This window comes from Ursus americanus, chromosome 35 (assembly GCF_024610735.1).
Source record: "Ursus americanus isolate L20-20 chromosome 35, mUrsAme1.1.p, whole genome shotgun sequence".
Taxonomy (NCBI): domain Eukaryota; kingdom Metazoa; phylum Chordata; class Mammalia; order Carnivora; family Ursidae; genus Ursus; species Ursus americanus.
Genome location: NC_142161.1, coordinates 23,247,795 through 23,275,426, shown reverse-complemented (window position 1 = coordinate 23,275,426; position 27,632 = coordinate 23,247,795). Strand labels below are relative to the sequence as shown.

At 35.4% G+C, this 27,632-nt stretch overlaps 1 long non-coding RNA gene across 1 annotated transcript in view; it reads right to left on the bottom strand.

Moving 5' to 3' along the window:
* The window catches only part of LOC148107131 (uncharacterized), a 431,471-nt gene that overhangs the window by 235,590 nt on the left and 168,249 nt on the right, over nt 1-27,632 (bottom strand). The window lies entirely within an intron of this gene.

Sequence of the window (27,632 nt, the reverse complement as noted above, 5' to 3'; positions counted from 1 at the left end):
TGACTTTTGACTGAGTAAAAACTAATTAACACTAATATATCAAGTCAGTATTCTTATTAATACTGCATTTGTTGTTTGAAAAAAGAAATCAATGTGTCCTGGTCAAAATGTAAATATGCACCATGACACACCAGCACTGGAGAACTTTCTCTGTCTAACCAGGCACATTCTAGCCAGTAGAAAAATGTATTAGGCAATTGTTTTTTGACTCACTGAAACAGTTCCCTCTTTGCTACAGCTATGACTACTAAGATTTTGGTCGTTTTAGAGCTGAACTATTCTCATCATAGATGAGCCAGACTGGTGCCACCTTGAATATTCACCATTCACAGGATGGCACTTTTGCCATGGGAACTCACACATGTGACTCGTTTCCATGGCAACCTGTAAATTACAGATCCCCAAGTCAGCTGCAAGGGAAAAAATAAATTTAAAGAAAAAAAAAAAAAGACCCTCACCCTAGTTCTTGGCAGAGTTACCCTGGGCATCTTTGAAATATTTTTGGCTTGTTTTCAAAACCATCTCTGTCATAAGGGTGATAGTAAGTTTGTGTTTTATCCTGCAGATTGGCAATTAGGCCAAGCTGTCTATACATAGCAAGAATCTAAAACTGTATTTGGGGAGTGAAGAAGACATCATCGTAAGTCATGTGTCAGATAAGGATTTCTTCATGAGCAGGCCATCCTGTCCTACTGTTATTTCTTTTAAAATCTCTTGATAAACTACAACTGCTTCAAGGAAGGCAGAAGCATCTGAACTTTGACTTTCTAATGAATAACTAATATGAATATGAAACAGTATTTGAATATTCAGATAAAGTCAAGATTCACACCTATAATCATCTTTAATTTATTTTGGACAAACAATATATTTCTCAGCAGACTGCATACTTTAATAGCAACCAGATGTTGAAACCAAAACAATTTACATGTGAACTTCCATAAGTGGTGGGGAGCCTCCACGAACTGAACACCTACCATCCCCTACACATTATCACATTTAACCTTCATACTAGGTCTAGAAGAGGGGAGTTTCATTCCCATTCTTCAGTTAAGGAACCTGAACCTTAAAGCTGTTAACTTGTTCAGATCATCTAGTTAGTAAGTGGAAGAATCAGATTTCAAAGTAGAAGACTCAGCTCAAATGAGTCCACTCAACCTACAATCATACCTTTAAATATGAAATTCAGAGAAAAAAAGTACTATTTCCTTACTTTTGCATTTTGAAAAGAATTATTTTCAAGTTAATTTATATTTTGAAATTTCCTTTATAACACATACCTACTTTGAGATAGAGGATAATATGAGATTAATGCATCAATCTTAACAAGGGTTTCACTCATTTAAAAAAGAGAGAAAGAAAGAAAGAAAGAAAGAAAGAAAGAAAGAAAGAAAGAAAGAAAGAAAAAGAAAGAAAGAAAGAAAAAGAAAGAAAGAAAGAAAGAAAGAAAGAAAGAAAGAAAGAAAGAGGAAAAGAAGAAAAGAAAGGAGGAAGGAATGGGGGGAGGAAGGAAGGAAGAAATGTAGGCATTTGCCACATAACAGACATTATGCTTTTAGCATCTATTGAGTTTCACTGCATGTAGTTCAAGGATATCATAGGGCCTAATATGGGGACCCTTCTTGATTTGTACTTTATTTCCTATAGAACAACAGATTGCAGTATGCCTTTTGTTTCAGATAAAAATCAATACATATAGGGCAGCAATGTACTGATTTCCACCTGATGCTAACAAATTTATACAGATTTACTTTAAATTTATACAGATTTTGAATTTATCACCGAGTCTAAAAAATCTGGCTAAGACAGTCATTGTGTCATACTAGATTTGTTTGGATCCTGTGTTGTTGACATTAACCCTAAATAATCACAGAAGCAGTGCTTTTACATATGTATTTGAGTTCATCTCTGTTCTTAATTCATTTAAATTTCAAGGAGCTGAAAATGTACTGAAAATCTTGCAGTCAGCTACCTTTGGTTTTTTGTCCTTTTCAGGGTGCTTTCCTAAATTAAATGATAATTTTGGTTTAATTCTATATAGAAGACTACATCCACTTACCATAGAACAATTTAATTACATTTTGTTCCTGCCCAATTATATGACTTGAGTCAAATATTTAACTAATACTAATGACTATAGCACAAATGTTAGCAAAAGAAATCCTGGAAAAATCATGCTTTTTTCTTTCTATATGATGGACTATTCCTTTCCTATTACCGAAAACGTTTCTTTGACTTCCAACCGCGTATACATAAAATTCAAATTTCCACTGCATGCAAGGTTCTTCACAAGTAGACTTCCCTTTACTGTCTGTCCTCTCTTCCATGAATCAGAATACAGAGTTTAAGGCCTGGTTAGACCTAAAATCCAAATCTTGCCACTGCCATTTTCTGTCTATGTAAATTTGAGATATTTTTGGTTTTGTTTTTACTTTACCTGGGCTTAGATTTCTTTTGTGTAAAATGGGGGTAATAATACTCAGAATTTTTGTGATGAGTAAATGTTAGAGAACATGTAAAACATTGAGAATAGTGACTGGTCATTCTCACCAGCAGAACACCCCATCCAACCCTACTTCCAGTTTTTCCCCAAACTCCCCTCTACTAACTTTATTTTCTTTCTGAGCAGGGAGCCTGATGTGGGGCTCGATCCCAGGACCCTGGGATCATGATCTGAGCCAAAAGCAGTTGTTTAACTGACTGAGCCACCCAGGTGCCCCCCAACTCTATTTTCTAACTACACTGAACAATTTTCCTTTCTCCAAATAGTGTTTTCCTTCTCTCTACCTTGACAAATGACATGCACACTGCTTGAAATAGCTTTTTCTCCCTTTTTACTGCACTTCTCCTTTGATCATCTGAGTGTCATCTCCTTTACGATGCCTTCCTTGACCTCTCTCCACATGAATTCAGAGTCTACTTTTATTCTGAACTCATGCAGAATCTTTAAACACCCCTGTTACAGCACTTGCAATATTGTATTATAATGGCATGTTTACCTTTAGGCTTCCCTGTATACCTGAGCCCCTCAAAGGCAGAGTTGCCATCTAAAGCATGTTTGTGTCCCTGGCACCTAGTGTTCAATATTTGTTGAAAGAAAGTATCCTATGCTCAAGAAACTCTTGGACACTATATTTCTTTTCTTTTTTAACATTTTTAAATGTGGATTCCCAACCATAATTAAGGCAAGACTGCTCTCTTGTTCTGGGACTTGCATTTAGTAGGCACTGAACAAATGTTTGTCCAATTAAATACAGTGTGAGAAGCAGGAACTGGTATTGTTGGAGGTAGGAGACTGATAATGGAGGGGAGAAGGAAAATTAAGTGAACTTGAAAAAAGAAGAGATCAATAGAACTCTACCTTCATTTATCATATCCAATTTAATTTCACTTTTGAGAAGTTGATAAGTATGCAGCAGCTAATATGTGCTACAGAAAACAAATTTCTTTTTCTCTTTTTAACTTTTTAAAATCAGGCTTTAGTCTGATTGCTATGGCAGGACTTTCAGTACTATGTTGAATAAGATTGGAGAGAGTGGGCGTCCTCGTCTTGTTCCTGATCTTAGAGAAAAAACAGAAAGAAATAAGAGGCATCCACATTGGTAAGAAAGAAGTTAAACTGTCATTCCCTGCAGATGACACATTACTATACATAGAAAATCCTAAAGATCCCATCAAAAAATTACTAGAAGTAACAAATGAATTCAGAAAAGTTTTAGGACACAAAATTAATACCCAGAAATCAGTAGTGTTTCTATATACTAATAACAAAGTAGTAGAAAGAGAAATTAAGAAAACAATTACATTTATAATTGCACCAAAAAGAATAAAATATCTAGGAATAAACTTACACAGGGAGGTAAAAGACCCATATCCTGAAAACTATAAAATACTGATGAAAGAAACTGAAGATGACATAAATAAATAGAAAGATATTCCATGTTCATGGATTGAAATAGTTAATATTATTAAAATGTCCATACTATTCAATGCAATCCCAATCAAAGTGCCATTTTTCACAAAACTAGAACAAATAATCCTAAAATTTGTGTGGAATGACAGAAGACCCTGGATAGCCAAAGAAACCTTGAGAAAAAAGAACAAAGATGGGGCGATAACATTTCTGGATTTCAAGATATACTACAAAGCTGTTGTATTCAAAACAGTACGATACTGGCACAAAAATAGACAAACAAATCAACAGAACAGAATATAGAGCCCAGAAATAAACCCACATTTATATGGTCAATTAGTCTAAGACCACAGAGAAGAATGTACAATGGGAAAAAGACAGTCTTCAATAAGTGGTGCTGGGAAAACTGGACAACTACATGCAAAAGAACAAAACTGGACCACTTCCCAACATCATACACACAAACTCAAAATGGATTAAAGACCTAAATGTGCCACCTGAAACCATAAAAATCCTAGAAGAGAACCTGGGTAATAATTTCCTTGACGTCAGCCATAGCAACATTTTCTAGATATGTTTCCTAAGGCACGGGAAACAAGAGTAAAAATAAACTATTGGGACTATATGAAAATAAAATGCACAGTGAAGGAAACCATCAACAAAACAAAAAGGCAACCTGCTGTATGGGAGAAGATATTTGCAAATGATATCTCCAATAAGGGATAAATATCCAAAATATATAAAGAATTTATACAACTCAACAGCAAAAAACAAATAATCCAATTAAAAATGGGCAGAAGATATGAACAAACATTTCTCCAAAGAAGACATACAGATGGCCAACAGACATATGAAGAGATTCTCAACATTACTAATCATCTGGGAAATGCAAATCAAAACCATAATGATATATCACCTCACACCTGTTAGAATGGCTAAAATTAAGAAGACAAGAAACAAGAGTTGGCATGGATTTGGAGAAAAGAACTCTTGTGCATTATTGGTGGAAATGTAAATTGGTACAGCCACTGTAGATAACAGTATGTAGGTTCCTCAAAACATTCAAAACAGAAATACTATATGATTCAATAGTTCCATCACTGGATATTTACCCAAAGAAAATGAAAACATTAATATGAAAAGATATATGCACTGGTATATTTATTGCAGCTTTATTTACAATAGCCATGATATGGAAGCAACCTACATGTCCATCAATAGGTGATTGGAAAGATGTGGTATATACACAATGAAATATTATTCAGCCATTAAAAAGAATAAGATCTTGCCATTTGCAACAACATGGATGGACCTATAGGGTATAATGCTAAGTGAGATAAATGAAAGAGAGAAAGACAATTATCACATAATTTCACTTATATGTAGAATCTAAAAAACAAATTAAGAAAGAAAGAAACCAAAAGCAGAATTGGACCTATAAGTACAGAGAACAAATTGATGGTTGGCAGAGGGCAGGGGGCTGTGGGATGGGCAAAAGGGGTGAAGGGGAGTGGAAGATACAGGTTTCCAGTTATAGAATGAAAAAGTCATGGAAATAAAAGGCACAGCATACAGAATATAGTTGATGATACTGTAATCGCATTATACAGTGACAGATGGCAGCTATACTTATGGTGGGCATAGCATAACAGAGATGTTGAATCACTATGTTACACACCTAAAACTAATGTAACATTGTGTGTCAACTATACTAAAATAAATATTAATTAATTAATTAATCATGAAATCATACTGTAGGAGGTGAGAATGCAATTGGGAAATGTGGTTTCGTATTAAAATTATGGGATGGATAACCTGAAAAAGCCTTAGTGATGAAAAACAACATAGAAAAAGGTAGACAGTTTTCCTGAGACAAAACATCAACTTTCTTTTTTAAAAACAATAAGGAGAGTTCACAGTTAAAATTAGGATGCATTCTGGAGGGAGAGCTATATCGTGAAATTTGTTCCTATGTCAAAAGTCCCTTCTAGTCTGCTGACCGGCCAGATGCTCAGGATGATTGACTCCATCTCTATCACCAGTAGAGGAAAGGCAGTGGTGACTGATGACTTTCTCAATACCCATCTTTTTTAGTTAAAGAAGTCAGAAAGATATCTTGAGATAGATGCTGGAGCAGGTATCATCTGTCTTTTGCCCTGATATAAGGTTCATGGGTTTCTTAAGAATGTGAAGTCAAGGGAGTTGAAAAAAGCAGAAAAAGCATTCTTGTAAACCAAATAAAAAATTTTGCTAACTTCTAATAATTTTGACATCTTGAAATTTCCTTAAGTATATATAAAAGATAGCAGTAGCCAATATGGAAAAATTACGTAGACACAGAAATGTATAAGTGTATCCAGTTATTTCTGCTATCTGACCACTAGTAGAATATTTGTAGGTTTGTTTTGTGAGATGTAATACAGTCATACGTCACACACAGAAACACACATGCGTGCATGCATGCACCTTAACCCTCACCTCTAGTTTCTCCAATCTATCTTGCACAACAGGTAAAGCTTCATAAAATATAGGTCCAATAACCTCATCCTTCTGCTTAAAACTTAATCCACACAACATAGTCCAACCCTAAAAACCATACACAAACATTTCCAGTTTGGTGTTTGAGGGTTTTTTTTCCCCTCATTTCTTCAACATATCACCCGTACATCAGACAAACCTGACTAGGCAATATGTTCTTGTACTTTGGACCACTCAATCCCCATAATACTCTCAGCTGCCAACTCTCTTTTTTGCTCATTGACTTTTTTCTAGTTTTCTGCAACTGTCTTTATTTAAAATAACTTTAATTATACAATTATTAAATTAATTCATCTTTGCACAGAATTTCAAATAATTTAGGTAATGGTAAAGTTTCCTTGGATTTCTATCCAATTTCCCTTCTCTTTCTAGATGAGCAATCACTGCTAGTATTACTGTGAAATGTATCAACATATGTACATATAAAATACATAAATACATATATACATATAAAATATGTCACTTTTGTTTGTGTGTTTATGGTTTTTTACATAAATAGAATTATACCCCAATAATATTAACTTTTTTCCTTAGCTGTTTTCTTTTTTTTTTAAAGATTTTATTTATTTATTTGACAGAGAGAGAGAGAGAGACAGCCAGCAAGAGAGGGAACACAAGCAGGGGGAGCAGGAGAGGAAGAAGCAGGCTCCCAGCAGAACAGGGAGCCTGATGCGGGGCTCGATCCCAGGACCCTGGGATCACGCCCTGGGCCGAAGGCAGACACATAAGGACTGAGCCACCCAGGCGCCCCTCCTTAGCTATTTTCTTAATGATCTTTTCATGTCAATAATAGAGATCTGCTATAATAGTTCAAGTATGAATTTGTCATCTTTTAACAATCCACCCACTATGGATATTTAGGTTACCTCCATTTTGTTTTGCTTGTTTTGTTTTATTCTCTCCTGTTTTTTTAAAGATTTAATTTTTTTAGACCAGTTTTAAGTTCATAACAATATTGAGTAGAAGATACAGAGATATCCCATATACTCACTTCCCACACACATGTATAGTGTCTCCCATTATCAACATCTTGCACCAGAGTGGTACGTGTGTTACAACTGATGAATGTACATTGCCACATCATTGGTACCCAAAGTTCATAGTTTACATTAGAGTTTACTCTTGGTGTTGCACATTTTATGGCTTTGGATAAATATATAAAGGCATATATCACCATTTTAGTATCATACAGTGTATTTTCACTGTCACAAAAATTCTCCATCTATTCATCTTCCCTCACCCATCCTCCATTTTTAATATTACTGTCAATTTCTCCCTTTATGTCTATCAATATTTGCTTTATATATTTAGGTGCTCCTGTATTGGATGTATGAATATTTATGAATGTTATATCCTCTTCTTGAATTGATCCTTTTATCATTATGTAATATCCTTCTTTGTCTTTCTTATGGTCTTTGTTTTAATGTCTATTTTGTCTGATATGAGTATTGCTCCATCAGGTTTTTTTTTTCACAGCCATGTGCATGAAACACCTTTTTCCATTCCTTCACTTTCAGTCTGCATGTATCTTTAGGTCTGAAGTGAGTTTCTTGTAGGCAGCATATAATAAGTCTTATTTTTTAGCCATTCATCCACTCTATGTCTTTTGATTAAAGCATTTAATCCATTTACATTTAAAGTAATTATTGATAGGTATGTATTTATTGCCATTTTGTTCATTGTTTTCTGGTTGTTCATCTTCCATTTTTTGCCATTGAAAAAAATGCTACAAAAGTCAATGAACATGACTACACACTATTTTTTTTCCCTAGGATATTGTATTAGTCAGCTCAGACTGCCATAACAAAATACCATAGACCAATGGCTTTAAGAAGAGAAATTTACTTTGCCACAATTCTGAAGGCTGGAAGTCTGAGATCAGGGTGCCATCATGGTAAGGCTCTGGTGAGAGCTTTCTTCATGGCTTTCAGAGAGCAGGCTTCTTGCTGTGACCTCACACGGCAGAAACAGAGAAAGTAAGCTCCCTCATGTCTCTCTTTAAAAGAACCTACCCTTATGACTTCTTCTAACCCTAATTACTTCCATAAGTCCTCATTTCCTAATACCATCACATTGGGAGTAAGAGACTTAACATATGAATTTTGTAGACACACAAATATTCAGTCCATAGCAGATATATACTTGGAAGGGGAGTTGGGTGGAAGGTTCTACTAGATCGTTTCCTGAAAGGACTACCAACTTACTTGAGTATCAAAGTGCTTGAAAATATCCTGTGCCCCACACCACCACTACCACTGGATTTTCAATCTTTCTTACTTGTTTCCAGTTTTCTGAGGAACATTTGCTACCTCATTGTTTTAATTTGTACTTAAGAGGTACAATGAGATTTTAAGAGGTGCAATGTTCATTGGTCCTATGTACTTTACCTTGGAATTACCTACTCGTTTCCTCTGCTCATTTTCCTGTTGTGCTTTTGTTTTGTCTTGTGTTTGTAGTGTTGTATTGTTTGAAGGAGTTCTTCATAAATTCTGAATACTGATTCACTGTAAACTCTGATGGCAGTGGGTTTTTTATCTGCTTTGTCCACTGCTAGATCCCTAGGGCCTAAAACAATATCTGGCACATATTGTATGCTCAATAAATGTTTACTGGAAGAATGAATAAGTAAGTGAAGTAAAGAAGTTGTAAACATTTTTTTCAGTACTTCTTGTCTTGACTTTATAGTGTCTAATTTAAACAGAAGTTTTAAAACTTTGATATGATTATATTTATTTATTCTACTAAATAGTCTACATTTTGTCTTATAACTATTCTAACCAAAGTTTATAAACAGATTCCCCTCTAACTCTATGCTACTTTTTCCTACTTTATTCATTTTTACTCAATTTAATCCATTTTTCTTTGCTCATAATGTCTATAGTCTATATTTATACATAGTATCTATACATAATTTATACATATTAATTTATACATATTAATTAAGGAATAAATTTTATGTAATATCATGGGATAACTCTTTATAGAAAATCACATTACAGACACATGATTTTTTTTTATTGTTGAAGAACTTAAAATAAAATGTGACTGCCTTTTATCTTGGATATTGCCCTCCCAATGCACATTCAAACATGGACTGGTACATAAGGTTATGTTTCTGTCATAGCAATCTCAAGAAAAGGGCTCTGGGAAATGTGTTTTGGAAGACAACACAGTATTTCCATTTGTATTCAATTTATTATTTAAAATTAAATTACACAGTACATTGGGCCCTGGATAAAATATTCTAAATAAGATAGAGAATGTCAACACCACTATTTCTTTGCACGCCTACTAAGTAAAACTCACAGAAGCAAAATACTAGGATATGATGTCAAGCAAAGCCTGCAGAAACTTAGTAAAAGTATATGTTTGGGAAATAAAAAGTAAGGTGTACACACCAAAGTTACCTTGAGAACAAAAACAGAAAATCCTCCTGTGAATGTTTCTTATCACAGCAATATGCTCTGGAAAAGATGAACAGTCATATCTGTCTTTTTGACCACGTCCCCACTCCTGAGTAGTAGCACTGTCAACATATAATATGAAAGCCATCAATACATGTTGACAGTGTTTGCACTCCAGGTGGTGAGAAACTCTATGAACTGAGGAAGGAAATACAAAGATCAGGAAGCAATATCTTGGACTGAGATGAGAAGTAAAGCAAACCACGGAAGAAGGGAGATGGAAATATAAAGTGATCTAAATAAGAGAGAAGAGAGAATTGATCATTTAAGGAACAGAGGCAACACATTCATGTTAATTTAAATTAAAACAAAAGCATCTGTTTTATTTTTTATTAAAGGACTGCATACAAAGATGACTGTTGCAGGTATTATCCATGTATAGTCATCCACTGGAAAGACCAGCACATGACTAAGAAATTTCCTCTGGTTGAATAATCATTTACATAGTGCTTTTCTTCTATAAGTAAAAATATTAATCAAATGTAACCTGATCAATTCTGAACTATAATTATAGAAAAGAAGCTAACAGATGGAATCACTTCACAGAGAGAAAAGTAACTAAGACACAGCAACGTAAAATGACTTCCGCAAAGACACTTGATCCATCAATAGTATGTAAGTCTACTTATTTAATAAAATTAAATTGTTAATGTATCTATTGAGCATGGTTCTGGCAAGCCTATGTTGTAGATTCAGAAATTAAAACATTCTGCCCTTGAGAGATTTAACACTGTTAGTGTCCCATGATCCACACACAGATGGCAGCTACACATGAGTCAAACACAGTGTGCACCTAGGAGTGATTTAGCCAGTAAATTATCATTTCCACCCGTTTTAAAATCAAATCTGCCTCTAATTTAGCTTTATAAATTTAGACTACATAAATTGGAATCATCTCCAATTGCTATAAAAAAAACTTTTAAAAACACACAGAAGTGTTATTTTGGAAAATAAATTAAATTCAACAAATATTGCTTGAGCAACTACTGTGTGCCAGGAGCTAGAAACAACAAGGTAACTGGAAAATGGTCCCTGTTCCTAAGGTGCTGACGATCTAATAAAGTCTGTTTGGAAGAGTTTTATAGAGCTCAAGACACAAGAGACATTAAACTCTGCTTGAACAGCAGAGGTATCTGAAGAAAGAACTTTCTAATAGAGGGAAGCATCACATGCAAAAGCATAGTATATGAATAGCGTGGCAAGAGTTCTAGATGGCGTTGTGTTGCATCTGAAAGGGCAGGAGATGAAAACTAAGGAATTGGTCAGGGTTTTATGCATCATATATGAGAATTCAGGGTGTTATTTCGTAGCCCTTGGTTGTTCTATTTCCTCTGTGAAGCAAAAAGAAGCTCCTTCAATATTCTACCTTCGTTCATAAACTTATATCCATGTCACTCTTCTTTTTTCTAATCTTCTATGCATTGTGTGACTAAATCCTTCCCTGAATCTCTATTATCATCTCTCTGGATTACTTCATCATTTAATCTCTCTCTCTGGCTTCAGTTTTATTGTCATCTTCCTCAAAAACTATAAATATACTCTCATCCTTAAAAACAAAACAAAAACAAAAAACAAAACAAAACAAAACCCACCACCTCTGAGGCTTCCTCTCTTCTCTTCTCTTCTCTTCAGAACCAGGCACCTCAAGCTGTTCAAAAGAGGTCTCTCCAGACAGCTTCTGTTCTCACTCCTCCACTTATACCTTACTTGGTTCCTCTTCTGCACTTGACATTACTGATCAGTCCTCTGATGCTCGTGTGACCATCATGTCCATGCTCATCCAAAAATATCCCATCGTGTGCTCCTCTGCTTCTTTAGCTGTTCCTTTTTAGTTTCTTTTGCTACTTTAGTCTCCTGAACTACTATCTTCTCTACACTAAAGGAAAAGCCTCAGTGATGATACTTCCCCTTGAGTAATAATTCTTCTCCCTTAAGTTACAACTACCTTTCTGTTATCTCTAAACATTGTTCTTGTCAGACTAATCTATACTTGTCCCCACTTACTCTTCTCAATCTTCCTTTATTTTATCCATCAGTTTGAAGCCCCAAGACTGGACTGAGTCTGTTCTGTCAATTGTTACAGATGTTCATCTATGCAGGAAGTCCAATCATATCAATTCTTTTGCTTGTTCAATCACTTACAGCAGTCAACACTTTGTTCTTTCCTGAAAGTTTCCTATTATCTGAATCCTTGGCACTCAAAATACCTCCTGGTTCTCCCCTAACCATTCAGATTAATCTCTTTCCTCAGCCTCTATCTAAAAGTTAAATATTCTCCCATGTTCAGATCTCTTGACTATATCCCTGGATAAGACCAGCCTGATATCTTAAGAACATTCCCCTAGACCAGAAACCCAACTAATAAAGAAATTGTTGTCAGACATTTGGTATTTGAATAATTTTTTTTATTTACCCTTCAACCTCACCTATTAATTGACCTTTGAAAATTTCAACTAGCTTTCATTCTTTTCCAAGGGAGACAGACAATGTCCATGATAGCCCATAAATTATTTTCCATTGCATAACAATGTTGAAACCCTCCGCCAAGCATTGGAAGCCTTCCATTCTGGGCCCCTACTATTTCTAAATCCTACTGTAGCTTCTTGCCACCCATTCAGCCCTGAGACTGACTACAATCAATTTAATTATGAAGAAGTGAACGGTGAAGAAGAAAAAAGGATAGGTTTAGCCTTGGTTCAAATGCAACTTGTACCAATGGGCATATTAATTAGCTTGATTATAGCGACTCTTTCACACTGTACATATATATCAAATCATCAAATTATACATCTTAAAGACATTCAATTTTAAACTGTCAGTTATACTTCAATTTTTAAAAATGTACCCTGTATTATCTTTAGCAAGTTAATTAATTTTTCCAAGCCTAAATTTCCTTATACATAAAATTGTAAGGCTACCTAATTCTTAGTCTTCTGATAAAATTAGAATTATCCTTATAGAATGACTAGCATAAAACACAAATATGCATAATAACATCTAACATTTATTTTTATGATTACAGTAATATTTATTTATAGGCCAGGTACTATATATATGTTTGTTCATTTAATCTCCTCAGAAACCCTTCAAGTAAATACTCTTACCCTATTTTACTGATGAGGAAACAAAGGCACAGAGAGTTCAAATAACCCAAGAGCACAGAATTAAAATGTCTCCATGAATTAAATTTTTGTGTCCCCCCATAATTCATATATTGAAGCCTAATTCCCAGTGTGATGGTACTTAGAGGTAGAGATTTTGGGAGATAATTAGGTCCTGAGGAAGAAGCTCTCATCAATAAAGTTAGTGCTCTTATAAGAAGAGATGTAAAAGAGCTTGCTTCTTATCTCTGATCTCAACTATATGAGAATACAATGAGAAGATCTGCAAACCAGCAGGTAGGTTCTCACCAGACACTGGATCTGCCAACACCCTGATCATGGACTTCCTAGCCTCCAGAACTGTGAAATATAAGTGTTTATTGTTTAAGTCACTCAGTCCGTGGTATATTTATTACAGAAGCCTGAACTGAGACAAAAGGGGTATACAGGTTTTAGAGCGCCTAACAGAGAACACAGAACATATCAGTCCCTGAATAAATCAATAAATCCAAAAAGAACACAATTCTCTATATACTGCTTTGCTCACTGCTTTGCTCTTACATTTTTCTTACTGGGAATTCTATTTTCCCCTTCCCACTTCACACTAACTGAAGGCCTGCCCTCCTTTCACAGTCCACCTCAAGTCCACTTCAACATTTCTTCCTTACTCTTTCCTTCCCTATTCCTATTGGTAATCTGTCTATCACTTATGAAACTAATTTGTATGCTATGGCCTGAATGTTTGTGTTCCTCCAAAACTCATGTGTTGAAATCTTAACACCCTAAACATGATGGTATTAGGAGTGGAACATTTCGGACATGCTTAAGTCATGAGAGTAGAGCCCTCAAGAATGGGATTAGTGCCTTATAAAACAGGCTCCAGAGAGACCCCCTAGCCCTTTCCACCAAGTGAGGATACAATGAGAAGTCTGTGACCTAGAAGAGATCCTTTACCTGACCAGAATGACAACTTAGTCCAGACTTCCAGGGTCCAGATATAAGACAAAATTTCTGTTGCTTATAAGCTACTCATCAGGGGTATTTTATTACAATGGCCTGAATGGACTTAGACACTTATATCTCACATATTTATGCATATATCTATTTTTGCAATTAGCTTGAGAGACCTGAGATGATGCATATTATGTTTGATTTTTGTTTTTAGTTTTTGAATCCTCCATAACAATCTGGCACAATGCATTGCCTCAAATAAGTGTTCAATAAGTCTTTGTTGGATTTCTTTTTAACATTATCAGAATAAATCTCCTAGGATTTTTTACTTTAAAAAAATAATATTACCTCCCTCTAAACTCCTTGTTATTTATGCATTTTCAGACAAGGCTGGATTTTTATGTAGATGAAACAGAGGATGGGCCTGAAGTTTGTAATATGCTTTTGGTAGTAGGCCCCTTCCCTGGTCAAAAAGCGTACTCCACCAGATTTTATTGTCCGTGTGAATGCATTAATTGAAAAGCAGACCAAAAAGACTGGTTGAACCATGCTGGGGTTCAATCATGCACGGATAAGTGACTACTTACTGCAAGACATCTACTTAGTTTCCTAGTATATATGAGCCTTTCCAGTGTGCACAATGAACTAAAAGCTGCTGAGCATAAAATGTTTTTATCTAAGTAACACCAGTGCCATCTGCAGGAAAAGCTCAAACAGCAGTTGTGTTTTTATTCACGTATTTCTCTTTAGTCCCATCAGAAAGCTTTGTCACGCTTTTACCTGATGACAAACATTACAGGGTTCACCTCTTACAGAGGGTTTCCATTCATTCTCCTTAGTGAACGAAGTAGGTGCTGTTAAAGTATAAAAAATCATAGAAGAACAGCTGAACTAGAGGAATTCTGGTGTTCAAAAGGTCACTGGACTATGATTTAAGAGATATAAACAAAACCTGGGAAGCAGATGGAAGCCCTTTCCTGTGCTAGCCTGAAGAGTGCTCATGATCTTGTCCATGCAAACTGAATCTGTATCAGAAGTTTCAATGTAGTTTTATTAGACTTAAATATCAAAAAGCAAGGGATTTGAGAAAATGTCATCTGTTTTATAACTATTTTTTAGAAGAGACTTTTTATTAGGTAAGCCTCTTCTAACCTAAATTTACATTTGATTTCTGGTATGCACAACAAAGTATTTTAGCTTTCTTTTTGCCTTTTTTCTTTTTCTTTTCCAAGCTTCAGGTACTCAAATTCTGGGTTCTGCGTAACACTTACAAAAAAAAAAATCCATTAATTTACTTTTGGGAGAACTACTTATAATCTTGAGCAGTTTTTATAACAGATAACCTTTTGACTGCCTATAATCCAGTGGAAATACACACTAAAAATTCCACAGCCAAAGTAACCTTGCTTCAATTCCACCGCCAATAATGTAACATTCTCTTATCCTCCAAAATAAGGAAGTCAATATCTCACCTCTATAACCATAGTTAACAAGAAAAAAGTATTGAAATAAGAAAAGCACTATTATGGCATGGATGGCATTGGCCAAGGAAACCATTTAACCACTAAACGTCTTAGCAGCAGGCTTTGTAGGGTTATAAACCTTCTCCATTCAGTTCCCCAAACAGCACTGGGAATGAATAAATATTCTCAAGAAGTGATAAGCAAAAGAACCAAAACCACTGTGTAAAACAAAATCAATAGCACTGAAGTAATGCTAATTAAAAATAATAACATTCTATCCATGTGAGAACTAACATTAGAATCATTAACAAAGTAGAAAGTAGATTCACAAAGAACAAAATCTATTGAGATAGTACCTATCTCTAAAAGTAAACTTGTTATGACCTTCAAAAGCATAAAACTAGAATATTGAACTAATGATCTATCATAAAAAATCCACATAATTTCTTGCTTAAATAAATTGGGTTTTCATGCTCCCTGTAAGTCAAATAACAATTAATGGTCATCTGTAGTTACAGAATCAATCTAAGAGAATCCACTCATAACATCAAAAACAAACTGTGCATTTTTACCCAGAAAAAATTAAATAATACCACATTTCATTCCTTTCATTTTTCAGTTCTCTCCAAATACATTCATTTTAGTCTTTGTTTTACAATGATGAGTACAATTATGTGTCTCAATCTGATGACATCCTCAAACTGTGATCTATGAGGGGAAAAATTATTCAAGTTTTATTGTGTGCAAAGCTTGCTAAATTCCCAATGACTGCAAGGTTAGCACACTTTCCCACTTTTTCTTCCTCATATTTTTTGCCACTTTTCTCAAAAGAAATCTCTCAACTGGGCTTATACATCATGAATTGTTACCACTGCACCCAGAGTACACAATTATTTCTGAGTGTTACTGAGAAATGCTGAAAGTTCTACCTGCCCAACATGTCTCTCCCATCAACCTGGAGAAAACCTAACTAGAGAGCAGATGTTCAACCATAACCACAGGAAAAAAATTTAAAGATCAGAAATGCTATATAAAATTACTGATGTTAACATAACTATGTAACTATGTACAGAACCCTGAAAAGCAAATAGATTGAATTGAATGAACATCAAGCTTAAATGTATAATACAGATAATAACCATGATCATATAGGTATTGTTGATAATTGTTACATACGCTTAATTTCAGTTGTAACGATAAGAGGAATTATTTTTAAAAAAACTCTCTAGGTAGGTAGAAGGTAAGTGCGGTAGAAATAAATTAATGAAGATAAACATTTTGGTAGAAATTTGTGGGAGGAAAGAAATGAAAGGTATTATGATATTATCACATTCCTGAATCACCTCTAGGATGTGCTACTAAGACATGTCACAAAATAGACACAGTCATAATTGAGGACCTCAATTAGTTCTTGTCTGTCACTTAGTTCAAACAAAGCATATGACAAGTCTTCATAATTTGGGCACTAAGAAGTAAAACAAACAAACAAACAAACAAACAAACAAACAAAAAAACACCTCAGCACTTAAGACCAAAAAAGAATTGGTTAGTAAAGCCAAAGTAATGGAAATCTTAGGATTCAGGGGCCCTATCACCTGAAAGCTTACAATAACCAGAAAAAAAAAAAAAAAAGAAAGAAAAAGAAAAAAAAAGGCTGAGTTAGATGCCTTGATATAAGTCTAGAATGTAGTAAGACAAGAATTTGAAAGTTCAGAGAAAAATTCAAAATTCTACAGCATGCAAACTAAAAGGGAAAATAGGTCAAAAGAACTAGAGCCTCCACATGACATAATTATGACTATTAAATCTCAAATTATCTTCAGGAGGAGAGAAGAGAGTGAAGTAAGCAAAATAAATATGATGGTCCATGCAATTCACAGACCAGCTAATACAATGGCCTACAGTTTTAAAGTCTACATGCCAAAAATGAAAAGATTATGCCAAAAAATGGCAAGATAGACATAACTGTCAAGGGCGAATATGAGAGCTGCTGGACACTTTGTTTAATATAGAGACCAGGCAGAACCCAAATTTATAAAATATGTAAATTGACCCTGGCTGAAATGAGGATGAGTCCCAAAGCCCTGTTTACTCCCACCATCAGGTGCCTGAAAAGGCTCTTGGAGCACTGTCTGTAATTGTAGGCCTAGATCAGTGTCCAAGTTGCCCTGCACATATAAAAGATTTCTTATTCCATGCCTTGCCTACCTTTCCAGCTCCACCTCTTGCTCCCTAGGTATACATGTATGCACATGTACACACACATACCAGTCACCACACCACCATGTTGATTTATTCCTTTGTGCAAGCTTTGCCTTCTGCCTGAGATATCTTCTCTACTGAGGAACTTATTCTTCAAGACCCAGCTTCGATGTCATGTCGTCAGCAAAACCTCCTTTAACCCTTCCTCTGCAGCTGTAGTTACTCGCCTCCTCCTCTATATTTCTTCTGTTCTTTGAACTGTATTCTCCCATAGGAAGTTGAAGATTGTAAAATAAATTAGCATAAACAGGAGCAGAATTTACCCACTGTGTGTGATCACCTTCTCCTGCAGAAAGACCTTTTTAGGGCTTCAATTTAAATTATTTTCTCACTGTATTCAGTGATGTAAAGGAGCTAAGAAACTGTTCTCTTATCTCAGGTTTCGTTGTAAACTGATGGGAAATGATAATGCACCTGTCCTACATTTAATTTACTTTTAAGTTCTTCTTCATCTTAAATTTTCCAGGTGCACAATCAAGCAAAACAGTTTACCTATATAACTAAACCCTGTTGGAGTTTTCCATCTGGAGGTCCAGCCTAAAACTCTTCCTACCAGGCAGAGAGACAAGCGATCCTACAAAGTATGAGGAAGGGATATGAAATGTGGAAGGGATGGCTCTGCAGGGCAGTGTAGATACCCTGCATGTCTCAGGGTGAACTTCTGAGTTACAGAGAAATTCGCGAAAAATGTGAGTAGCAGTATCTTGATAGTCTTTCATAAAAATTATAAATTAATTACATTACTTCTTTAATTTATTCTAAATCTAAATTTCCAAGACCACAGCTAGTGTGAACTAACATAACCCAGAAACTCAAAGCAATTGTTTTCTTCTTTTTAAACTCTCTGGCCTTGCATAAAATGCATTAATTGGAAAAATTAACATTTCACGGATCCACTAAAGTGTTCCTCCTTTGTGGTGGTTTAACACAAACAAAGAGTATTTAGAATAGTTCCTTGCCTGATTCTCTACCCATCAGAATATGGATATGGGCAGATTTGAAGCCTATAAAGGTTTTTAGAAACATATTAGAACAAAATCTTTGTTGAGACTTTAATATGTCATTCCTTGTAAAGTTTCTGTAATCTTAAAAGGACTTTGATAAGATCAACATTTTCAAAGATTTCCATTCTAACAATTTTTTTTAATTATGTAGTTGTATAGAACTTTTACTGGTAGTTACTAAAGCAAAGTCAATCTACTAAATGCTGAACCAACATTTTTTACATTGTCTACACTACTGGGCATACCATGTCCTATCAATGAAGAAAACCATGCCAAAAATGCTTCTGTGTTGTTCTGTCATGAGATGAAGTCCAGAGACTAATAATCAGTGGATAAAATTAAAGTTATGTGAAAATTAAAGAGAAGCAATCAGTTTTCTAGTGGGAAAAGTCATCTTTGCGCTAACTCAGGTGTAAATAGTAAAGTAGATAGGTATAGATAAACAAAAAAATATATAAGAAAGATACCATACTGTTAACTGAGTGAACATCTTACTATAAAATGAAGTCAATTTAAAAGAGAAAATAATGGGAAGAGTAAACTGGTTCAGCAGATAAAGAGGAAGAAAAAAAGACAAAGATTGAAAGTCCCAATGTAGCAATTTGTAGTCAATTAAACAAAGGTATTACATTATATTTTATTTATATAAATGTAATAAACCTAGGAAAGAATTTCAATGTGCATAAACTGATTTGTTCTAAACACATGGTACCAGGTATGACATATATAAAGAATGATATACTAAGCTATTGACATCAAAGTATAAATAGTGGATGGCATACCTGATCTACTCCCACTACTAGCCTCCTCAACCCTGGAATGTACATTCCCACTCACTCTATGCCCACAAGACATTTATTTTCTTTAATGGAAAAGAAAAAAAAAAAGCAAATCAGTGTCTGGGGGGCACTCGGCTTTGCCTCATTGCCCCTTCTCTATTGACTTCTTACTTAATATTACTTTTTGGAAACTTGAAACATTAAACTTCTTGCCATCTCCCAGACATGCAATGCAAATAAAGCCACATTTCAGGGTGGAGCAAGGGTTGTGGGAAAAACCTTCAACTTCTCAGAGCATCCTCATTTCCTATTCAACACATTTACTAATCACCCTCTCTATGGTTTAGAAATATTATGAAAATATTATTTTGTGTAGGTGAATAATAAAGTAAAAATGTTTTAGTACTAATGAAAATATACAGGTATATTGTATAAATTCACCTTTATAAACTAAGATAATAGATATAAAAGCAGGTACATGACATAAATTTTTTTTATAAGCCGGGCAATGAGAATATTCAAAAATTCCAGGAATGATTCAGAATAGTGTGACTAGTCTAGTCAGTCCTGCTTCCAAACTTCAGGTAGAGAGAGATTAAAAGGTACAAGTCCACCACCACTGCTTTTCATTGTCTCATAGCACAGCTACAAAAGATATCAGGCCAAGTCCAAAAGAAGCTGCCCACTGCTCCAGGAATGCCCTTTGTGGGCTGGATTCCTGCCAAAGCCCCCTAATTCCCTGCATAGTCACAGCACTCTGGGTTCACAAGAACCCCCTTATATAAAGCTTATCTGTGTGGTGGGGGCAATGATTTTCAAAGTGCAGTCCCTGAACCAATAGCAGCAGTATTACCCAGGAACTGGTTGAAAATGAAAACTCATAGACATCACCCTAGACTTATTGAATCAGAAACTCTGGATGTGGGCCCCAAATGTCTGTGTTTAGCATCCTTCCCGGAGATTCTTATGTATGTCAAAATTTGAGAACCACCATGCTAGAGTAACCGGTTTTGGACACACACACACACACACACACACACACACACACACACACACACATAGACACAATGAAAAACAGTGCTCTTTCACAGACATTTGGTCCTTTGTGTTAGGCTTGCTTGACTAGGACTCTATCTGTTCAAGGCCATTTTTTTTCTTTATTCTATTTTCTGTCCTTGTCACAGGAACTTGACTGAAGCTACCCTGGTAGTTTCCATCTCTAAATCCTGAGGAGAAGGATGAGGGATGCTCTTAATACAAATAAATTTTCCTTTTGCAATGGAAGGTCATGTTACCTGGTTATACCTCAACTTCAGGAAAGCTGTTGGATGGGGTGAAAACAGACAAGCCAGAGTCTGAGTCCATAGATAAACTCTCCTTTTCATACATCTTCACCCATAAATACTATCAGCACCAAGTTAGTGATTAGATTATTTAGCCTTGTCAAACACTTTGTAAATATTTAGATATTTTCTCTTTATGTGTTTCCAAAGGAACAAATGTTCTACACACATTGAATAATCAATTTATTGCATAATTTCCTAAAAGTCAGTAATAACCTATAGTCAATATACAACCCATAAAGGAATCTGAAAAACACTTTATTCAAATGTAAAGAGAAAAACTCAAAATTTGATTATTACTTTCTCCAAACGTTATTAGCTAGAAAGATATACAAAATAGAAATTAAAAAATAATATTCATTTGTGATTTAAAACTCCCATAGAGGATAGATGATAAGGGTATATATCATATATTTCATTGGTTACTAAAATGGTCAACATTGCATTGCCTTCAAGTAAAATTTAGCAAATGATAAATTTCTTTTAAGCAGAAATTTTATAGTACATTTCATGATATTGGTTACTGCTAATGGTGATAAAATCTTACAGCTACTGCTAAGGATTTTAAGCACCAACTGTATACATAGCCACAGAGTCTATCAATTGCACCAATACACCATTCAGTTGAGACCCAAACACACTAAGCTCTCACAGAGACATGACTACTATTTTATGGCTGTTGCCCTTCCTCAAAGTAACAAATGAAGCTGGTTGCTTTAAGGATTTATGTTATTTATGTGATTATTAAGGTAATTATAAACCATTATAAGCAAGTACAATTTAGTCTTCTTATTTGTAAAAACAATATTGTATTCACTTGCTAAATGAGAGTAATTTTGAATTTTTTTTTTAAAAACTGAAGTCAATTCAAGAAATCATGGGAATGAAGAATGGTAATGTACCATTAAATGAAATAGAAAAATAATAAACAAAGTTCATTTCCATTCCCTCCTTCATCAAAACTTTTGCCAAGGCAGTTAATAATGAACAGAATTAATTAACTGCTTTCTTTCTTCTAGTATATATAAAATGGTCAAAGGGTAGCTGCAGGAAAGAAAAGAATTTAAGATCTAAAAACTTCAAACTAGACCATAATTAGTGATCCAGAGCTGTTTACAAGTAGTGCTTGAGTTTTCTGTAATGCTGAAGTTCTATAAAGCAAATCTCTGTTTAAAATATCCCATAACACTGAATGCCTTTTGTCATAGAATAATAAAATGGAAAAAGCATGTATTTTGAAGAGACAGATCTTTATATAAATTCCCACTGCGTGACCTTGAGCAATTAATTCACTCAATATCTCTGAACATCATCATATTTACAAATTGTGCTCTACCTTATAGGGACTGGGGGAAAGATTGCATTAAATGACAGAAGTACCTCATCTGGCATCTGATACCTAAAAAGCATTCAGTAAATGGTGCTATTCCCATAATTTTGAACAAAATGTTTAAATGATCCTTTCCATTCATACCTACTCTCTCATACTCCACTACCAATCACACACATAAATAAAAAAGATTTTATGCTCTTTCATCTCTGTCATCTGTAATAATTATAAAACAAAAACATCCACATAAACTAATGCATCCTGCTATATCTTCAGTAGGGATGATTGTGATAATGCCCTTACTAGTCTCACTTTCTTATTTTCCTTACAACTTTGCTAATGGGCTCTTAATGGTTATTAGAAAATTTCAAAAAACAGATTTTTAAAATAAGGCAGTTTCTGTTGAAATCGGTCTAGCTATCCAGAATAATTAATTCTTTATAGAAGCCTAGTAACAGCAGGAAGATTCTGCCAAGCTACTTGAAAATCAGCCAGGAAGTTAGCAGGTAAGTGCTCCTTTTAGGTCACCAGTTAATACAGGTGTTTTGAGTTTCTGGAAGCTTTGTTCTCAGAGGAAAAACATTTCAGTGAATCTGAGAAAGCATCAGGGCAACCATAATAAGTTTGAAACCAGTTGCCAGTCATAATTTTAGACCAGCTGCTACCTCCTTTCGATTTTGAACAAAGAAATACCCTCTGAGAGCATAGCTCTCACCCTGCCTCGGAATTGCTATCATAGAGAACTGTACAAAGCAGATTCTGGCAGGATTTAAACATCATGCTGGGCTGTGGCGTAGCTGCAGTAGAATAAGGTCTTAGGTGGGATGGGGATTTGTCAAAACCATGTGTGAAAGAAGACAGGCCTGAGAAATATAGTTTGGTTGATGATAAAGTGTTAAGTTTAGAGAAACACAGTAGTTTCAAATAAGACTCTCAGAACCTCAATTAAGTTTTATCCCCATCTGACACTATGTTGGAGTAGATAATACCCAAACTTTAAAATCCAACAAATAAGTTTGAAACGACACACTAGCTAGGTGATCTTGGGTAATTCACATGACCCTTCTAAGTTTCATTTTCCTCATCTATTAAATAGGTGAAAATAATAGCATCTATGTCACAGGATTACTGTCATGATTAGTTGAGCTAATAGTATAAAGTTCTTAGCACCGTGCCTGAGATATAATAGGGCTCAATAAATGGTGGCTGCCAGTATTATATGGCAGTTATACTGCCATAAACAGAAAACCTAAATTACCCAGAAGGACTCATCCCAGCTGCTTGTACACTTTCAAGGTGCCTTCTCATTTTGTCAACAACTTCCATCCAACTTCTACTTATATCTCATTGGCAAGAACTGAGCCAAACCTTGTTACACGGGGAGGATAAGAAATACACTATTTTAGCCATGCAATAAAAATTAGGGTTTGAAAATAAGAAGTGGAAACATGGATTTGTGTGGGAAACCTGCAGATTTTAACAACAGGTGACATTGTTTCTTACCTATCATTCTAGTCTTTCACTGTCTTTACTAAACCTACCATCTCTTTCTTCTATCTGGAATAATTACTGAAGTACAGACTTTTTTTCTCTGGTATATTCCCTCCAACAAGACCTCTATTATTCATCATCTCTATATGGGGTAGCTCAAAAAATCAAATCTCTAGCTTTGCCTTAAGTCAGAAGTCAGCTGGAGTCAAGCCTCCTGCAACTAGGTAAGATTTGTTCAAATCTCACTTTCGAGACCTTCCCCAAGATTTCTGCCAACTCCCAGGGCTTCCATTCTCCTAATTATATTTGATTTAAAGTTTCTGCTACCATGAGTATCCACTGTTATATATGCCAACACAGTTGTAACATACCAAGACCCAGACCCTTCGTTGAATAAAAAAAGATATATGATAGACAAACAAACATACACTCCCATAATACATTTGTGAATAAAATAGGCTTGACTGGAAATCCGAAGCAGAAACAGAAACATGGCAACAATTTCAAAGGTCATATTTGGCATTCACCTTCTTAAAATGTCTCTTATCCACATCAAATGGGAAAACTTCATTGGCCATGTCTCCTTATACCTTTTCTTTAGACTTCCTTTCCCCTCCCATTTCTGCCCCCTTTCATCTCAGGAGAAAAATTAATTCCTCCCATTTTCTCACCTGGATTATTGCAATAAAATCCTAACTGGTCTCTATACTTACACTTTGCCCTTCCACTGCCCATTTTCAACATGGCAGCCAGAGAGATCCTTTGAAAATGTGTCAGTTCATGTCATTCCTCTGCTCAGAATCCTCAAATAGCTTCCCATGACACTTGGCAGAAAAGCCAAAGTCTTTATAGACCTCCTTGACCTGGTCCCCCTAGACTTCTCTGCTACCAACTCCTGCCTTGTTCAAACAAGTCTTCTTGCAGTTCTGGAACACGCCTGCCTCAGAGCCTTTTTTTTCCCCTCTGCCTAGAATGATCTTCCCCCAGCTGTCTAAGTGGCTTACTCTCTCTACCTCCTTGAGCTTCTGTTCAATTGTCAGCTCAGCGAAAACTTTCCAGACACCATTTTTATAATAGCAACCCTTCACTTCCCAATTACCCACCCACCTTCCTTGCTTTATTTTTCCCTCTAGAATTTGGTTTCCCCTTATTTTTCCCTTTTTTCCCAAAAAGCACTTATCACTTTTTGACAATCTATATAACTTTCTCATTTATTTGTTTTATTATCTTTCTACCCACTATAATGTATAACTCATGAAGGTAGAGATTATAGTCTGGTTTTTTTTTAGAATGTATTTATTTATTTGAGAGAGAGAGAGAGAACCTGTGTGAGAGAGAGAGAGCAGGAGCAGGGGAATGGGCAGAGGGAGAAGCAGGCTCCCCACCTAGCAAGGAACCCCATGTGGGGCTCAATCCCAGGACCCTGGGATCATGACCTGAGCCGAAGACAGACACTTAACCAACTGAGCCACCCAGGTGCCTTGATTATGGTCTGTTTTAATGGTTGCTCTATCTTCACTACATTTGACCTGACCTAAGTGCTCAGTAAATATTTGTTAAGTAAATCATAAAAGGATTTTCCTCATGCAGAGCATCTTAACCAAGTGTTGTATTATTTGGGCTTCTGCAGACAGCCTTTTACATCAATTGGTTTATTATTTTTGCCAATCGAAATGTTTCCTTCATAAAAGGAATGCTCTGCCAACTATTTAGAAGACAACCTTCCCACATTTTTAAACCAAGTTCCATGTGCCTTTGTGGTGGCCATGAAGAAATGCTGCTCACACTTTCTTTCAAGTAACAACCTGCTAACAAGAATGTAGTTAGCTGACAACCTCTATCTTCAGGATCTACCACAGCATTCACACCCATGCTGAGGCCTTGTCTGGCTGGCTGCTCCCTGTTGATGACCAAACATAGAGGGCACACTGGAACTGGGAACATTTGCTCAACACAGAACCTGAGGTGGCGGGGAGTGGGGGGCGATGGGGGGTGGGGAACAGCCTCTGCTCTGGGGCTCCCGCCAGCCTGGCCAAGACTTGCTCAGAACTTCACAGTAGTCTGAAGCAATTCTTATCCAACCCTCCTCCTTCCCTTTCACACCTTTCACAAGTGTCACACCTGCATCTGCTGGTTCCCTGTGGACTCCTGACCCCTCCCTGCTTAATTCTCACAGTATTTTCCTAATAAATCTCTTATACTTCAAATTCTGTCTTGGTGACTGCTTCTCAGAGGACCTGGCCTGGCATAGTCTTCTGGACATTTTCAGTTGGATATAATGTAATCAACTCAAATTCGATGTGTTCAAAACCAAATTCTAGAGGCTTTTGTGAAACTTGGCCCAGAACACTGTGAATCAAGTTGGAGCCATTTGGGGACTGACACAGGTTGTGGGAAGGGAAAAAACAGTGCTGAAGGCTATGTCCTAGGACTGAGCATAGGAGAACCCCAGGCCCAGGCATCCCTGGTAGAAAGGAATTACTTGGATTCAATTCATATACAAAGAACATCATCTATGTTTTTAATAAAAGTTTCCAGACACTTGAGGTGGCCTTTTTAAGAATATAATTATATTGAATAATTTAACCCTAAAGTTTATTAAAATAATAGCAGAAAATTAATTTTTAAAAACTGTTTTGGATAATTTTGATATGATTTTTATCAAAATAAATTAGTAAAATTCTAATTTTTTTTAAAGATTCAGACATTTCTTCCATATTTAGGTTTAAAACAGATTATAAATGGTAAGGAATTTAAGCCGGTAGAATTTTTGCCTTCCTCTTTCATTGGTATTCTTCAGCCAGAGCTGTAAGATATTTTTGATCCATATGCTGAGTAGTTTAAATAGTTTCAAATTACTGTTTAAATATTGCTGAAGTTTCATGATAGATATTTTTATCTTTATTAAAAGTTATAGGCATTTCTGATGTTAGCTTGTTCCATGTCACAGTGGTACAACTTTTCTAAATGAAGACATTAAAAGTGTAAATTTATTTAAGATGTTGCCATTTCACAGAAGCATGGTAGTGCCAAGATAGCTACATGTCTCCATGATGATTTGAAATGTTTTTCCTTCAGATGTGAAATTTTCTCCTGGTTTTGCTTTTTAGCCCCTGAGCCTATTTCATCTGAAAAGGATGTCAACTGTAAAAGAACATGGAACAATATGGAAACAGGCTTCAGAATACATTATGATCTTAAAAGCAAAGAAATTGGCTAATTTTGAAGATCGCCATATAAAATTTTTTAACAGAAGTACAGGTAACTGATGAAATAATTCTATGTCCAATAGCTACATGTTTTAAAGATATATATTTATATACCTTAAAAAAAAACCTGGGCATTATTTCAAAGAAAACGAAGTTTAAAAAACAAACTGAAAACACAATTTCAGAGAAAAATTCTAACACATTTCTGTGCAGTCCTGTTGAATTTTGGACTTGCCATGAGATATTAAAGACTGTTTTTTACTGAATCAGAGACTTCACCCAAAATGGCACAGCATAACTTTAATTTTTCTTCTCTACCATCAAAAATCATCATTGAATTTTGAGAAGCATTATGAAAATTTTTCATAGACAAAAAGTTGGTATGATGTAAATCATAGATAACAAAATTCTCCAAACAATTTTGACTCTGGTATTGGGCATCCTAATGAAGGTAACACTCTAAGGTAAGAAAAATTGTGGGGCACCTGGGTGGCACAGCAGTTAAGTGTCTGCCTTCGGCTCAGGGCGTGATCCCGGCGATATGGGATCGAGCCCCACATCGGGCTCCTCTGCTATGAGCCTGCTTCTTCCTCTCCCATTCCCCCTGCTTGTGTTCCCTCTCTCGCTGGCTGTCTCTATCTCTGTCAAATAAATAAATAAAATCTTTAAAAAAAAGAAAAAAGAAAAATTGGGTGATGTATACAAGGAATAAATGGTATTGAAAACATAAATTATTAAAAGGGATATACTGTCTTAGTCTGCTTGAAATTTTATAACAAAACTC